Source organism: Entelurus aequoreus, linkage group LG14 (assembly GCF_033978785.1).
Source record: "Entelurus aequoreus isolate RoL-2023_Sb linkage group LG14, RoL_Eaeq_v1.1, whole genome shotgun sequence".
In the NCBI taxonomy this organism is placed as follows: Eukaryota; Metazoa; Chordata; class Actinopteri; order Syngnathiformes; family Syngnathidae; genus Entelurus; species Entelurus aequoreus.
The window spans coordinates 46,177,804-46,194,368 of NC_084744.1; the positions used below are offsets into that span (position 1 = coordinate 46,177,804).

The window sequence follows — 16,565 nt, forward strand, 5'->3', positions numbered from 1 at the left end:
TACAAAACGTAAATTAAGTCCAAACCTGTCATGACAATTTATTGCGTATGTCTAGCTTATTTTTGTGCACACAAGCTATAGTAGCCTATAGCCTACCATGTTTACTTTTTGTAAATGACTTCACTAAAATACAAGAAAACAACAACATCTAGATGTCAATTGGCTGTCGAGCTTAACATAAGAGTGCTCGTTTCGGACATTTTAGATGAATCAGATGTCTGATGCTTGTTTTTTTTTTTTTTTGCTGATATCGGATCAATATCAATATCTGATCGGGACACCCCTAGTGACAACTGCTGCTAACAAATCCTATTCTGTCCGGCCTATAAAAACATACAAAAAGAAGAATTATTGTAAATAAGCGAGATTATGTGTTGGTTCCTTGGCAATGTTTGCACTTACATCAAGTAATAGAACCTTCTCTGCAAGGATACAAAGAGAGTGTGGGCATAAACTTCATACAGCCACACACACACACACACACACACACACACACACACACACACACACACACACACACACACACACACACACACACACACACACACACACACACACACTCACACACAGACACATTCTTGTATTTGTTCCCTTCTTGAGACCTCTGAAAAATGCAGACCTCTTTAGGACCACCCTTTCTAGATATATAAAGATTTGTATTTACAACATTAATAATATATACATAACATGCAAATATAACAAAGGTAAGCTTTTAGTTAATCTTTCTTTTTTTTTATTGTGTTGTTTATAATTGTTTTTTAATCTTCATTATTTACTTCAAGTTATTACAGTATGTCTCTATATACATATGTGTTTATTTTTGTAATTAATTTTGGCTAAAATGGGCGCATTTTAATTTGTTACACACACTTGTTATTCCATATGTTGGCCAGAGGGGGAGCACTTCAATTTTTTACACACACTTGTTATTCCATATGTTGGCCAGAGGGGGAGCACTTCCAATTTTTACACACACTTGTTATTCCATATGTTGGCCAGAGGGGGAGCACTTCAAATTTTTACACACGCTTGTTATTCCATATGTTGGCCAGAGGGGGAGCACTTCACATTTTTACACACACTTGTTATTTAATATGTTGGCCAGAGGGGGAGCACTTTTAAAACGGACACACAGTCAATTTGAAAAATCCCTCCTTTTTGGGACCACCCTCATTTTGATAGATTTCACCACCAGGGGTGCAAATACAGTAAGACATTTTCTATTAGATGCAATGGTTTTCTGTATTGGGACCATGATTTATGTCCTAACTTGTTCAACGGTCCTCATATGGAAGGTACTTTTCCTCGTTGATGTCTCAAGAAGGGTAAATACAAGAACACACTCACACAAACACATTATTGTATTTGTTATACATACTATGCAAATATGAAAAAGGTAAGCTTTTAGTTAACTTTTCTTTTTTTTGAATTTTTTGTTTTGTAATTTGTTTTTAATCTTTATTATTTACTTCAAGTTATTACAGTATTTCTCTATATACATATGTATTTATATTTTTCATTAATTTTGGCCATTTTAATTTCTTGCACACACTTGTTATTTCATACGGTGGCCAGAGGGGGAGCACTTCAAATTTTTACACACACTTGTTATTACATATGTTGGCTAGAGGGGGAGCACTTTTAAAACGGACACACAGTCAATTTGAAAAATCCCTCCATATTGGGACCACCCTAATTTTGATAGATTTCACCACCAGGGGTGCAAATGAGACATTCTCTATTAGATGCAATGGTTTTCCTTATTGGGACCATGATTTATGTCCTAACTTGTTATTACATATGTTGGTCAGAGGGGGAGCACTTCAAATTTTTACATCCATCCATCCATTTTCTACCGCGTATCCCCTTTGTGGTCGCGGGGGGCACTGGATCTCAGCTACAATCGAGCGGAAGGCGGTGTACACCCTGGACAAGTCGACACTTGTTATTTCATATGTTGTCCAGAGGGGGAGCACTTTTAAAACCGACACACAGTCAATTTGAAAAATCCCTCCTTTTTGGGACCACCCTAATGTTGATAGATTTCACCACCAGGGGTGCAAATGAGACATTCTCTATTAGATGCAATGGTTTTCCGTATTGGGACCATGATTCCGACGGAAGGTACTTTTCCTTGTTGATGTCTCAAGAAGGGTAGGAATACAAACACACACACACACTCACGCACACACAAAACAAAAAGCTCTGAACAAACATTTTTGTTCAAACAAAGGAACAACAAAGCGAGCAGGTGTTCAACAACATCACGCATCTGCCTCATAACCGTCCCCATCCCTGTAAAAAATTTTGAATCAGAATTGCTCTCAGCAGAGCAAAAGACCTCCGGCATGGTTCACATCATGATTTTTAACATAAAAAAAAAACCCTCCATTAATAACGTTCCCACATTGAGGCAGTAGATGCAATACATGTCCATTGACACCAATGACACTATGTCCTGCTGAATATCATACATTATACCCCCAATGGGTTGCCTGTGTTATTATTTCTTCTGACAAATAAACCACATGGTAAATCAAAGCCCTAACTAGGACATGATAACACGTTTGAATTTATATTTCTCACTCAGCTCAATACGCGCCACTGAACGCCAACTGTAACTTTAAGGTGTTTGGCCAAATCATCGCCAAATTTGGTACACACCTTTAGGGGACTGACAAACACATGTCTGTAAAATTTGAGCAAGATTGGTTGACAAATAAGGCAGCCATCAACCACAATGTCTTTGCAGGGCACAGGTTTACATTAACTAAACGGCCACAGGTCATTGATAGTTTGTCTAATGTTTATAAAACGCTCAGGACATTTGTATTACCAATATGGTAACTTACAAATTATTTTCATCACAACCTATGGAATCAGAATCTTTATTAATGGCCGCGCAAATAATTGGAGGAATTCCCAATCGGTACAGCTTTGACAGCTCATGTCTACTGTGCAGTTGCAGTCAAATAAACATAAACATACAACACACAAAAAACACTGTTTATAGAGTAATTATTCCGAAGTTCTATTAAGTGTCTTTATGTCAGGATTCTCACTGACAGAAGGGGTTATGTTTTGGTTTTTTGTCTTTGTTTGTTTTATTTCCTGTCAGCGCTCTTATTTTGGTTCCTATTCCCGCATGTCTCCCTGAGCGTTTGTTTCCCTCACCTGTACCTGATTGGCAGTCTGGCACACCTGGTGGCAATTGCCAATCAGGCTCCTATTTATACCTGTCTCTCCTTCCAGTCAGTGCTGGAGTATTACTCGCTGTATGCTGTGGACTGTGAGCTGTTCCTGTATGCTGAACGCTTTACACTGCTTGCTGTCTCCAGTTCTCCTTGGTTCCTGGTTTCCTGTTTCCTGGTTCCTGTTTGCTGTCTCAAGTTTGCCTGGTTTCTGGTTTGTGTTTTCCCTGCATTTTTTGGACATTAAAATCATGTTTTCCTGCACCAAGCCTGCCATCTCTGCATCTTGGGGTTCGTCACCACCACTTCCTGACACTTTGTGTCCTGTTTGTGAATCTTGGGTCCCTTCTACACTAAGCCAGCTAAGGTTATCCAGGGTATCTCCCACCTAACCTTATCCTTGTCCACACACACACAATGCCACCGTTTAAGACCCCCTTCCCCCTCCGTCCGCCGGCGCAACGCGACCTAGTACACATGCGCGCAAAAAATGTGTGCGTCATAGTCACCTCTGACCTGGAAGTGTATCCTTACCCTGTGTTTCAATGTAGACTATTGCCACATTTCTTTCAACAGTAAACCTTGCTTGCCTCACCATCAGCAGCTGTTAGACTATTGTGGTGAATCACACCTGAGCCATCATACATGAATCATATCTTTAATGGACGTGTGGAAGTAAACAATGTGATTAAGAACATTTTACAACAACCAACAACAGGACACTGTGCTTGTAGGCTAAAATTGGCGGTCGTACTTGACGGCCGCAACCACTTCATGGCTTCACAATAGATACGGAGTACAAAACTAGACGTTGAGTAATCGCTCGACATACATTGCGGACAATAACTGACAGTCTGCTTTGCCAGTCCAGATGCATTCGCTATTTTTCGTAGTCTTCCCTTGGGAGCCCTTGTCAAATGGACAACGTTTTCACTAAGTAGAATCCCAGATGACCTGGACATTCGAAAGTTCTCTTGCCGTTCCTCTGACACAACACACCCGCCCGCTGACAAACATATACCACCAGGCTGCCGTTCTTACAGGGCTTATCCAAAACCATCGCTCAACATTGCTATGTTGCCGTCTGAGATGTGTTGTATCCCAAATAGCTGAAATCACGCTTTTCCTTCTCTTAAGGTATTGATGTGTGATTTCCAAAAGCGCCTGTACATGTAGAAGAAGGAGAAACACGGGCATGTCTGGATGACTCGCCTCCGTCTTTCTAGTGGTTGCCGCCGAGTTACCGAATGGGTTGTTATGAAGCTGGCTGTGGCGCGTGTTCTGACGTCACATCCTGTGTGGGGCGTGGTCTTTCTGGCGTCACTTCCTCTCCGAACTCAGTTTGTAAACGATCAATAAGTCCATACAAAGCTAAGAGCTGGATATTCTAGAAATAGACGGCGCACTGACCGGTGTACAAAATTGTCCGAGGAGGGGGACCTTAAACGATGGGTTAATGGGGCTGAAACAGGGCTTAGGCTAAATAATTATTCGTTTAACCCTTGTGTGGTGTTCGGGTCTGTGGGACCCGTTTTCGATTTTTATTAAAAGAAAAATTATACAATTAATTAATTTTTCAAACTGAGACTCACTGGCTTTGGCTCATTTTCTGTGAAGAACATATATCAGAATACATATTTAATTAACACAAACCATACACCTCCCCTACACATTTCTATTACATATAAGATGTCCGGGGTCCACTGGACCCGGGGCTAATAGAAGTGTGGAAATTGATGTTCTGTGTACCACACACACATGCGCACACGCACACACACACACACTCATGCAACACACACACACACACACACACACACACACACACACACACACACACACACACACACACACACACACACACACACACACACACACACACACAGCAGGCCTAGACGGGGAGGACAGAGTGTAGGTACACAGAACATCAGAGGGTCAAATGTGCAACAAAATGAGCGCGGACAGTGTTGACAAACAATGTTGCAACCTTGTGTGGGAAGCGCAGGTGCAGAAACACAAAAGAAGAATCCCTGTGGGATGCAGAAACTGGCAGATAAATTTCCATGCAACGGTCATATTGTTGTTACTCAGCCAGTGTTTGTAGGTCTTAGACTTACTTTTTATTGTCGTTCAAATTTGAACTTTACAGTACAGATAAGAACGACATTTCGTTGCATTAGCTCGTTGGCAGTGCAGGATAAAAAAGCAATAAGGTGCAGATATAAATAAATAGATTACTGTAAAGATAAATATATTGCACTTTTGCATATGCATCTACGTTTATGGATGTATGTTATATTGTCTTTATATTCCAGCGAGTTTATCCATTTTTGGGGGGAATTGAGGGGATAATTATGATGCGTTCAAGAGTCTTATGGCCTGAGGGAAGAAGCTGTTACAGAACCTGGAGGCTCTGCTACGGAGGCTGCGGAACCTCTTTCTAGAGTCCAGCAGTGAAAACAGTCCTTGGTGGGGGTGGGAGGAGTCTCTGCAGATCCGGTGTGTAGGGACCAGGTCATATTGTCAGTTATCTGCACCCCCAGGAACTTGGTGCTGCTTACCATCTCCACCGCTGTGCCATTGATGAAGAGTGGAGCGTGGCTGGACTGGTGCTTCCTGAAGTCGACAATGATCTCCTTGGTCTTGTCGACGTTCAGGACCAGGTTGTTGGTTCTGCACCAGTCAACCAGATGTTTCACCTCCTCCCTGTAGTCCATGTGGTTGTTGCCACGGATGAGGCCCACTACTGTCGTGTACTTCACAATGTGGTTAGTAGTGGACCTGGAGCAGCAGTCATGGGTCATCAACGTGAACAGCAGCGGACTCAGGATGCAGCCCTGGGGGGAGCCGGTGCTCAGGGAGATGGCACTGGAGGTGTTGTTGCCCACTCTCACAGATTGGGGTCTGTCTGTGAGGAAGTCAAGCAGCCAGTTGCATAGGGGGTACTGAATCCAAGGGGGGCCAGTTTGCTCACCAAGTGCTGCGGGATGATGGTGTTGAATGCTGAGCTGAAGTCCAGAAACAACATCCGCACGTGTGTGTCCTTTCCTTCCAGATGTGCTAAGCTCAGGTGGAGTGCAGAGGAGATGGCGTCCTCCGTGGAGCGGTTAGGGCGATAAGCAAACTGGTATGGATCGAATGTGGGGGGAGGTCTGGAGACAATGTATTCCTTTACCAGCCTCTCAAAGCACTTCATTACAGATGTTTTTTGGGATAAGTCAGTATTTTAACATAAAAGTGTTTGATTGTGATGCATTAAAAGCCACAAAATGCAACGGGTCCATCAGACCCACAAACACTGGCTGAGTAACAACAATATGAACACCACACAAGGGTTAAGGTGTTATCCGGCTTAGTGTAGACATGCCCTTGAAGACTTGGCCGGCAGTGATCTGTAACGCCTCCCTGAAGGCATAAGCGTAAACGGCAGGTGTAGTGGATGTGTGGGGTCAGAGGTGATCTTATGGACTCTTTGAGTGATGCTGGGATGATACAGTGTGTCTATGGAAGGGAAGGGTTGACCTGTGATACGACTGGATTCATCCACGATGCGCTCCAGTTTTTTGCATGAATGTGAATCCAAATTACCGAACGAAACAGTTATTGAGAAGGTGAGTATGCTTTGGTTTATGAGGTGTAGAACTGTCGGAGGAAGTCGGGTCTGACTCTGAATTTTCTGAGTTGGCGAGGAAAAAATAGCTGTTGATTTGCTTTTTTTGTAGATATGATCTGAGTGGAGTTTCCATTTAAGGGAGTTGGAGATGTGAGTGCCCAGGAATTTGAAAGAGTCTGTGACGGAGATGGGTTCAAAAACCATGTACAGGAGGGATTTTAATGTGGGGTTACAGGTGAAGTTGACAATGATTTCCTGCGTTTTAGCTGTATTGAGTTGAAGTTTGTAGTGTTCGCACCAGTTTATTGTTTGAGCTATTTGCTGACGATAGTGTTTGTTATTGTTTGTTATGAGGTGGTATCATCTGCATAATTGATCTTGGAGACTGAGTTGTGGGTGGACGTGAGGTTATTTGTGTACAGGGTAAAACCCCATTGAGACAGAACACATCCTTGAGGGGCCCCGGTGCTAAGGGTTAGAGGTCCAGATAGGAGACCGCCAATCCTGACTTTCTTTGTCCTTGGCATATGGTAGTTTGAATGTTGATTTCCAGGAGTTTATTTAGGAGATTGGCTAGGTTTGCAGAACTGAAATCAATAAACAAAATGTGGGCGTATGTGTCGGGGTGCTCCAGGTGCTGCAGTATTGTATGATGTGCAAGGTTGACGGCATCTACAACGGATCTATTTGCACGATATGCAAATTGATAATTGTCCAATTTTAAAGTGGTCCTGTTTTTTAAGTATTTTAAAATGATGCGTTTATGATGTCAGTGCAATGGGTCTGTAGCTATTTTTGTTTTAGGATAATGGAGTCTTTAAATAATTTTGCTACCACACTGAATTAGAGATTGGTTGAACATGTAAGTGGGGGGCAATTTGAGCATAAATAATTCCGTCAGGACCTGCAGCTTTCTTTTGTTTGTTCTTAGTGAAGGAGGCTCTCATCCCCTCCTTCTGGATGGCAAATGGTGGTGGTGGGAGGGCTGGAGGGGGGATGGTGTAGTCTGGTGACTGGTCAAATCTGGTGTACAATTGGTTGAGTGTATCTGGGAGATCATTGTCAATATCCATTGCAGGTGGTGGGCTTTTTTTGTCATTTGTAATTTTCAACTTCCTCCAGGTGGCTCTGGAGTCGTTGGAAGCCGCTGCTCCAGTCTGTGTGTGTATGTGGATTGCGCTTTCCTGATAGCCGATCGTAGTTCGTATTTCGCACTTTTATTTTGGTCCTTATCGCCACAGAGGTAGGGGCAGTTTTTCTTTTTCCGTAATAATTGAATGTCCTTTGTGAACCAGGGTTTGTTATTGCCGTGCGTTTTTATTGTTTTGCTGAGCGCACACATTTCCACACAATGGAATGAATCTGATGCCAACATGAGGCTGGTGTCAAAAAAACTGACCAAATTCCTTAAGGACATCATCACAGCATTTTTCTTCAAGCCAACCAGCTTCCACAAGGAGTCGGAGAACAGTAGTGAGTTTTTAGGAACTGAGCTCTTTGTTGTTGAGGAGCACTCTTGGATCCAGGACAGACAGGCTTCTCACCAGTGTATATTTCACTGGTGTCTTTTCAAAAACCTTAGACACCATGTGTTTACCGTGAATTGATTAACGTGGACCCCGACTTAAACAAGTTGAAAAACTTATTCCGGTGTTACCATTTAGTGGTCAATTGTACGGAATATGTACTGTACTGTGCAATCTACTAATACAAGTTTCAATCAATCAATCAAAACCATCTTCACCAGAAAAAGCTTACAGTTTTGCCTAAACTCAAGCCGCAGCCTCTCTACTCCTGAGTTCTGGAGGTTTCTAGGGTTTGTGCTGAAAACAAAGTTTTCTTGTACTTGTGCAATGACAATAAAGACCTATCCTATCCTATCCTTCTTCACATTCTCCTCCAAGGCTCGCTCTGTAGCAAAGCCAACTTTCACTTTGTTAACATCCACATGGTTATCTTGTGCCTCATGATCAACTTTGAGAAGCTTTAGAGTGTTGGTTGCACTCATCACACTGGGCTTGACAAACTTCTCCAAAAGACTCCTAAGAATATTTGTGAGATCACTGCACATAAATGGCAGCATGGGTTTGTAGGTTTGGTATAGCTTCAAAAATGGTGTGACCTCCCTAGCAACCATTAGAAAGAAGTTCAGTTTGGCCGGGAAGAGGTCATCGTGTACTATGGCCTCTGCTTTCTTAAAGGACTTTATGCATGGCTCTATAATTTTTTTTGTTTTGGCAGCGCCGCTGTAGGTTTTCAGTGAGGGCAAAATCTCAAGTGCACGTTCAGCCACCTCTGCAGAAGCCAAGAGGAAAGGATGTAGAACCTGTGACTTCAGTGAAGTCCTCCCGACATCATTGAAAAGCCGTTTAAGGCTTGACAAAGCATTTCCTTGGTCCCAGTCAGTGGATGCACATCCTGATCTGAAAGCATTGTGTAATGTGTGCAAACCACAACTTCCAACACTTAACATTTTCCTCCCTGTTTGCTGTTCAGTATTCTGCTGGGCTAAAGCAAAGGTCTTCCAATTTACATTGGGGCCATCCATAGACTGCTGAATCTGGTTCTGAAAGCCTATCTCTGAACAGACTTTTTCGATAATTTCATTAATTTGTTCCGCATTGTGGTGACCCATGAAAAATGACGTCTTGTATCTTGAGTGCACTCGGTCATTGTTCCAGAATCGTAAGTGCATATCAATCTGGGACTTTTTCCATTTCTTTGTTAAGGCTTTCATCAAACATTAGGTCATAACCAGATTCTTTTTTTGCAGTCATTTTCACTATAGAGGAGAAATGAGGGGCAATGCCAAATGTGGTGAGATACAGTATACTACCTTCCTCTCACCACAAGTAAACTGCTTGGCAATGTCTCTATCAGGAAACAATGTTTGGAAGACGTCTCCAGCATTTTCACGCGATTTGTAAGAATAATGACTGGTTACTACTTTAATTGTCCAGCATTTTTATGCCTGAAGTGTTTGGTTAGAGCTAACAAATGATTTTATGGTGCTTAAGTGCTTGTTTGTTGTCTTATCTGGAATAGATCCTGAGGATAACGGCCGATACGCTGTTGAGCCTACTCCACTGCCTGCTCCCACTGCACTCTCCACACTCCTGGTTGCTAGAGTGGATGTAGCGGTGGAGTTTGATGCATGGCTTGTCTGCTGGAAAAAATCCCCTACTGCAGGACCTGGACTTTGAAGTAGTTTCAGTAGTTCTTGATGCTTTTTTCCTAACATCAAAAACAGGGGGCAATTATAAAATTGTTTACCTTTAAGTAACCTATCGATAACATAGGCTACTGAAAATATCTTTTATCAGATGGACCTAAGCTTACTGTTCAAATATTAAGGCTACAAACTTCTGTTTTTAATGCATGTCTCTCTCTTTAGTTTTTTTATGGTTTTAATTAAATCTAAATGTTACCAATGAAAATAAAATCAGACGACTAAACATAAAAATATAAATGCCAAATTGTTTTCTATAACTTAGTCATTCACAACCTTGCAACTGTAGGCTAGCCATGGCACTCAGTGTTTACCTTAGGCATATTATGCGCTAAACGTCAGCTGAGCTTAGATTTTTAGTTGAGGGAAGTTCTTTACATTATAACTTATCATTGACAAACGCCCGCTTTATTGACAAACGCTCGCTTTTTTCCTTTCATAGCTCGTAATAACTGTCCGTAATTAACATGTAATCTAACGCTGATATCACAGTTAAGGTCTAGCATGTATCAAAAGGTTAGAAAATAAAACTTTAGCTAACGTTAGTTAACTTGTAGGTCAAGTAATCTCACTGGTTTACCTTTCATATGACTTGAGAGAGCCAACTCTCCCATTGCGAAAAGCTGGATTTCCTTTTTGCATACTTTGCAGCAGGCTACACGTGGATTTGGTCCACGTTTTATCCAAAGTTTGTATTTGTCATTTTCCATCTAATGTTCATTAAAACGACAACCTCCCGGCATAATGTACCGATGCACCACTGTCCGTATATACGGTTCTGGCATGACAACAACTTAATTTAAGCGTGTAGCTTTCATTTTTAGGGAAACTTGTTTTATTTTTTTCCATTTTATAATTAGCCTATTGAGTCAGACTGCCGAGAAATATGATGAACATTTCCAAGCATTTACAAGCACTTCACCCAAAATTCAAGCATTTTTCCAACCTTGAAAACACAACATTACAATCCAAGCATTTTCAAGGTTTTTAAGCACCCGTACGAACCCTGCTATTTATACCAGGGTTTATTCAGCACAGGTCAGAATATGCAAAAACATTTAATATATTCAAAGAAAATAATGCTCACATCTAAGTTTTGTTATAGATCGCATATTAAGTATTAGTGCATCATGTCTAAAGTGTGGCATAGGGGCCATTTGTGGTCCGCAAATCAAGTTTTGTTGGTTCGCAGCATACTGTCAAAATTAAACTAAATTAAAAAAAAGGAAAAAGCAGCACAAGGACATAACTTAATGAGAAAAAGGAGAACTTTTGATACTAATAATTACTAATAAAAGGCCTATCCACACCCAACATTTCAGACTTAAACCACAGGTCCATCACTCGACTGGCAAAAACAATAGTCCAGGATATCACTCACCCACTACACCAGGGGTGGGCAATTAATTTTCACCGGGGGCCACATAAGCAACCCGAGCACTGCTGGAGGGCCACACGACAATATTTCAATTAAATTTTGCTCAATATTATTTTTGATATACCGTAAGATAAATAATAATGATGATAATAATAATAATAATTAATAATAATAATAATAATTTAATTTAACCTAACTTAACTTTATACAAAAGCAGATTGCTTTTGATGGTCACTTTATCCTGCATTATCCAACATTTTTCCCCATCAGATTTGGACAACCATCTGTTGTTAAAAATAGTTTTTAATCATATTTATTTTATATTGTTTTTTATATTAGTTTTGTATGTAATTGTTTTTTCTTTTTATTCAGTCATTGGTGGAGCTAAGGATAATATTTGAATATTGTTTTTAATATTGTTGTGCAGCACTTTGGAAACATTTTGTTGTTTAAATGTGCTATATAAATAAAGTGTATTGGATTGTCACACCTGCCAGCTTGTCCCATTTCAGTCCTAACATGTCCAAACACGCATTTACCTATGTGAACAAGTCATTACCTGTGGTTGTCTCTTTAATTGACTGCATGGCTGCCAGCTACTCCGTGATTTGAAAGTCTGCAGTTATCCCACGTAAGAAGAAGAGCAGCTGGGCGGTGTCACGTACATCACAGATCTCATCCAAAGTTAGCGAAAAACAGTCCATGTCTCCGGGCATACAGCGCAACAGAGTCCAATAAGCACTCCTTAATAAACTCTCCGTCAGAAAACGCCTTACTTTTTCTGGCGCTTTTGTGAGAAATGACGAAACTTGTCCTGACGGCTGCATCTCTGGGGGTGTGAAATATGGCAAAAAGTCCTTGTTGGGTTTGCAGTTTTACCATCAACGCATCGGCCTCCCTTGCGCGCGCTTCATCAGACACATTCCGGTATTTTCCCTCGTGTTTCTTCGTGTAGTGGCGATTAAAATGATATTCTTTAAACACAGCAAGCTGTGTACCACAAATTAAGCACACGGCTTTACCATTAATTTATGTAAAGAAATACTTGCCAGTCTAAAACACGCCATTCGTCATCAACTTTTCTTTTTTTAGCGTCTCATCACTTGTCTCTATGCACCTTCACTCACAGGTTCCCCCCGGACATATGGCATAAATAACACATTTCAAAATAAAAGCAGCACAGTTGTATTGCGCGCACGACATAGATGTTTTTTAAACTTTATTTTGTAATTTGTTATTGCGCCGTTCAATTCACTCACAATCGCACACGCGCATACGTCCACACGGAAGTAATACAAATAACGCTTTTCAAAACAAAAGCAGCACCGTTGTATTGCACACTCGACCTAGATACTTTTTGAAATGTATTTTGTAATTTATGATTGGCCTCACGCGGGCCGGACAGGGATGCGCAAAGGGCATGGAGCCGTACAATGGGCCGACCTGTCTGACAAGCCTGTAAATGTGTGTTGGTCATGTAGGATGTCTTTTTGTTATTTTTGTTTTTGTGATGTGTAATGTCTATTGTTCAAATGTACGGCAGTGAAAATTAATTTCCCCAAGGGGACCAATAAATCTATATCTATCTATTGTTGCCTATAACACAAAGCTTGCACAAATGTTAGCTTTAAATATAAATGTTTGTTTTTAGCATTTTTTTTGACAAAATAAAATATCACTATGGCCTCTGCATGATTTGACTTTTCAGTACATGGCCCTTAGTAGAAAATGTTTGGACACCCTTGTATTAGTTTAATATTCCTTAACAACTAACATTTTACTGTCACCTTGTTTTTTTGTGTGTTTTACCTTGTTTTACACAAGGCCACCCGGTTAGAGTGTCCGCCCTGAGATCGGTAGGCCGTGAGTTCAAACCCCGGTCGAGTCATACCAAAGACTATAAAAATGGGGCCCATTACATCCCTGCTTAGCACTCAGCATCAAGGGTTGGAATTGGGGGTTAAATCACCAAAATGATTCCCGAGCGCGGTCACCGCTGCTGCTCACTGCTCCCCTCGCCTCCCAGGGGGTGGAATAAGGGGATGGGTCAAACGCAGAGGGTAATTTCACCACACCTTGTGTGTGTGTGAGACAATAAGTGGTACTTTATTTAACCCTTTTCTTGTAACTTTACAATTTTTTAATATATAACAAATGAGCTGTGGGCCAAAAATGGTATGCAAATAGCTGCATGGTTTTGTGGAATAATCCCAAGTATCCTAGATATGGAGATTGTAAAGGAATCTAGCAGCATGGAGGTCCTGTCCTTTTGATCATATCTATCTCTTGAAAGGATAAAACTCTCATCTCAGCCTTCCGGGGAAACCAAACAGTGTCTTTAGAGCGAGTCGCCAAGCGTGTGCACAGCTGAGATCGTGTAATTTAATGACGATGGGTTCCGACCATAAGCCCCAGCTCAGAAAACAATATCCCCCGTCGCCCGGCAGCTAACAGGACTCGGTGAAAAGGCTTCCCGTGTAACGTTGCGCTCGTGTCGACTTCAGAGCAGCCGCGCCGCTTTGAGGGGAATACAAAAACGAGCAGTACCTTTTGTCTCTCTGCGGCATCGACCAACAGCCTCATTTGTTCTAATCGTTCCCTGCTCCTGTGTACAAGCTCTCCCTCCTGTGCTGGCCATGCTACAAGGGACTCGGAGTGAAAAGCAATTCAGGCCATCTAACAGCAGGTCACTTCGCTACTCTGCACACTAGCAGCCATGGGTTCTTCTTACCCAATTTACCCAGCCAAGACACAAAAACCCAGGAAGCGAAATTGCTGTTTCCATCATTTTTTTCCCCTTTTTAAACAGCACAACAAAACATTATTCACACTACCAATAACATAATAGTGGGTAAACACAACTGGATGGACACCTGGCTGGAAAGAAGCAAAAAAAAAGAAAAAAAACATGCAAATGCTCCATGTTAATGAACAGTTGGAATGCTGCTGATTATTGGGATTAATAGGTTTTATAACATGCATGGCGTACAGTGTACACAGCTGCTGCAGGCCAATAGTGGAGTGTCCTGAAGGACCAGGTTCACAAAAGGCTCGCTCAAAATGAAGGATCACTTCAAAAGAACTTGTAAACAATGGCAAGCCCGTTTCAATCAGCCCTGCACGCAAACAAACGCACACACACAATAATGAGCTAAAAATAAACACGTCCTCCTCCATCCCAGGCATCGCTCACTCGAAAGCAGTCCAGGGGACAGCAAGTGAATTTCCAACGTTAAATATTTATGATGGAAAACAAATGTCGAATGAGATCTAATTTAGGGTGAAGACTAATGAAGGGTCTTATGGATAGCATCGTACACGCCGAACCATCTCAATAGGACATCTGTCATTGCTGGATGAGCCTGTGTCCCTGTTTTCATGCCTCCCCGCTGAAAGGTCATCAGTAAAGGCAATTTAATGCCTCCTAAAACCATTCATTTTGACTAACACTTAACAACAGCAACACAACAGGCTCTGCATTTATCTGTTCTCACTATAAGCACAAGCCAAACTGAGAAAAAAACACACGGTCAGGTACAGTGGAGTCGGAGGATTCAAACTGGGACACTGAGGCCATGTCCACACGAACACGGACAGTTTCAAAAACTATCTCCATCCACATAAGTGTAGTTTCAAAAGTGTCTATGTCTACACACAAACACATACACCTGATGTCATGCACATTTTGTCCAATCAGAAGCCTGAAAAAAGCAGCAATAGATGACTTGTTGGCATTACACCTCCAGTGTTTCCCACAAATTATTATTATTTTACTTTTTTTGTTTGTTTTTTTTGTCCTGTCCAGCTTCTCAGGCAAATCATATAGTTGATGTAGATGCCCATATAGGCTGTTCAGATTTACTTTACAAAAGAGAAGTGTAGGATACTTCTCTTGTTGCCTTATTTGTATTTGACCACTACTGTTTTCTGTTTATTTGTTACTGACTGTGGCAGGACACCTCTGCCTCTGTTTCACTTTATGTTGCTGGTAAATAATATGGTTGTAGTAGTAGGCTAAAGCTAAATTATTTAGTATGCACTAATTAAAGGGGCAGAGCTTTAAGAGACATTTTAGCTTTTATATTTTATAAGATATATTTTTTGTAAGAACCACAATTAATAAATATATTTCAGTGAATAAATTATTGTTCAATTCTGTATATAAATATGTACATAAAGTGTTGTAATTATATTGTAAAATGGATGGATGGATGGACGTTTAAAACAAAACTGGTATTATTAATTAGTAAGTATACATTTTTTGAGCCTTTTTAGAGAAAATCATATCATTGTAGTAAATTATGCAAATTACTCGATGATGTCATGTGACCACGCCCATGGCCACGCCCCCACTGCCACAGGTATCTTGGCAGTTTATGGGAAACACTGACCTCCTATTATGTTTATTTCAATATACTAGACCAGTGTTTTTCAACCACTGTGCCGTGAAATACAGTCTGGTGTGCCGTGGGAGATTATGTCATTTCACCTAATTGGGTTAAAAATATTTTTTGCAAACCAGTAATTATAATCCGCAAATGTGTGTTGTTGTGCTGTCTAGAGTCTAGAGTTTGGCAGAGTAACGGTGTAATACTCTTCCATATCAGTAGGTGGCAGTCGGTAGCTAATTGCTTTGTAGATGTTTTTTCGTGATCACAATATGCAGACAACAGCGGGAGGCAGGGTGAAGGTAAAAAGGTATGTAACGCTTAAACCAAAAATAAACAAAAGGTGACTGCCCCTAAGAAAAACCATTGAAGCTTAGGGATGGTTATGCAAAATGAAAGTGCAAAGTAAACAAAAACAGAATGCTGGACGACAGCAAAGACTTACAGCGTGTGAAACAGACGGCGTCCACAAAGTACATCCGTACATGACATGACCATCAACAATGTCCCCAAAAAGAAGGATAGCGTCCGCACAACTGAAATAGTCTTGATTGCGAAAACAAAGCAAATGCGGGGAATAGCGTTCAAGGAAGACATGATACTGTTAGAGGAAAATACCAACAAAACAGGAAAAGCCACCAAAAATAGGAGCGCAACACAAGAATTAAAACACTACACACAGGAAAACACCAAAAACTTCAAAATAAGTCACGGCGTGATGTGATATGACAGGTGGTGACAGTACACCTACTTATAGACAAGAGCTATA

At 41.1% G+C, this 16,565-nt stretch overlaps 1 protein-coding gene across 8 annotated transcripts in view; it reads right to left on the minus strand.

Annotated features, from left to right (window-relative positions):
* galnt13 (UDP-N-acetyl-alpha-D-galactosamine:polypeptide N-acetylgalactosaminyltransferase 13) overlaps positions 1-16,565 on the minus strand; it is a 128,202-nt gene that overhangs the window by 14,454 nt on the left and 97,183 nt on the right. The window lies entirely within an intron of this gene.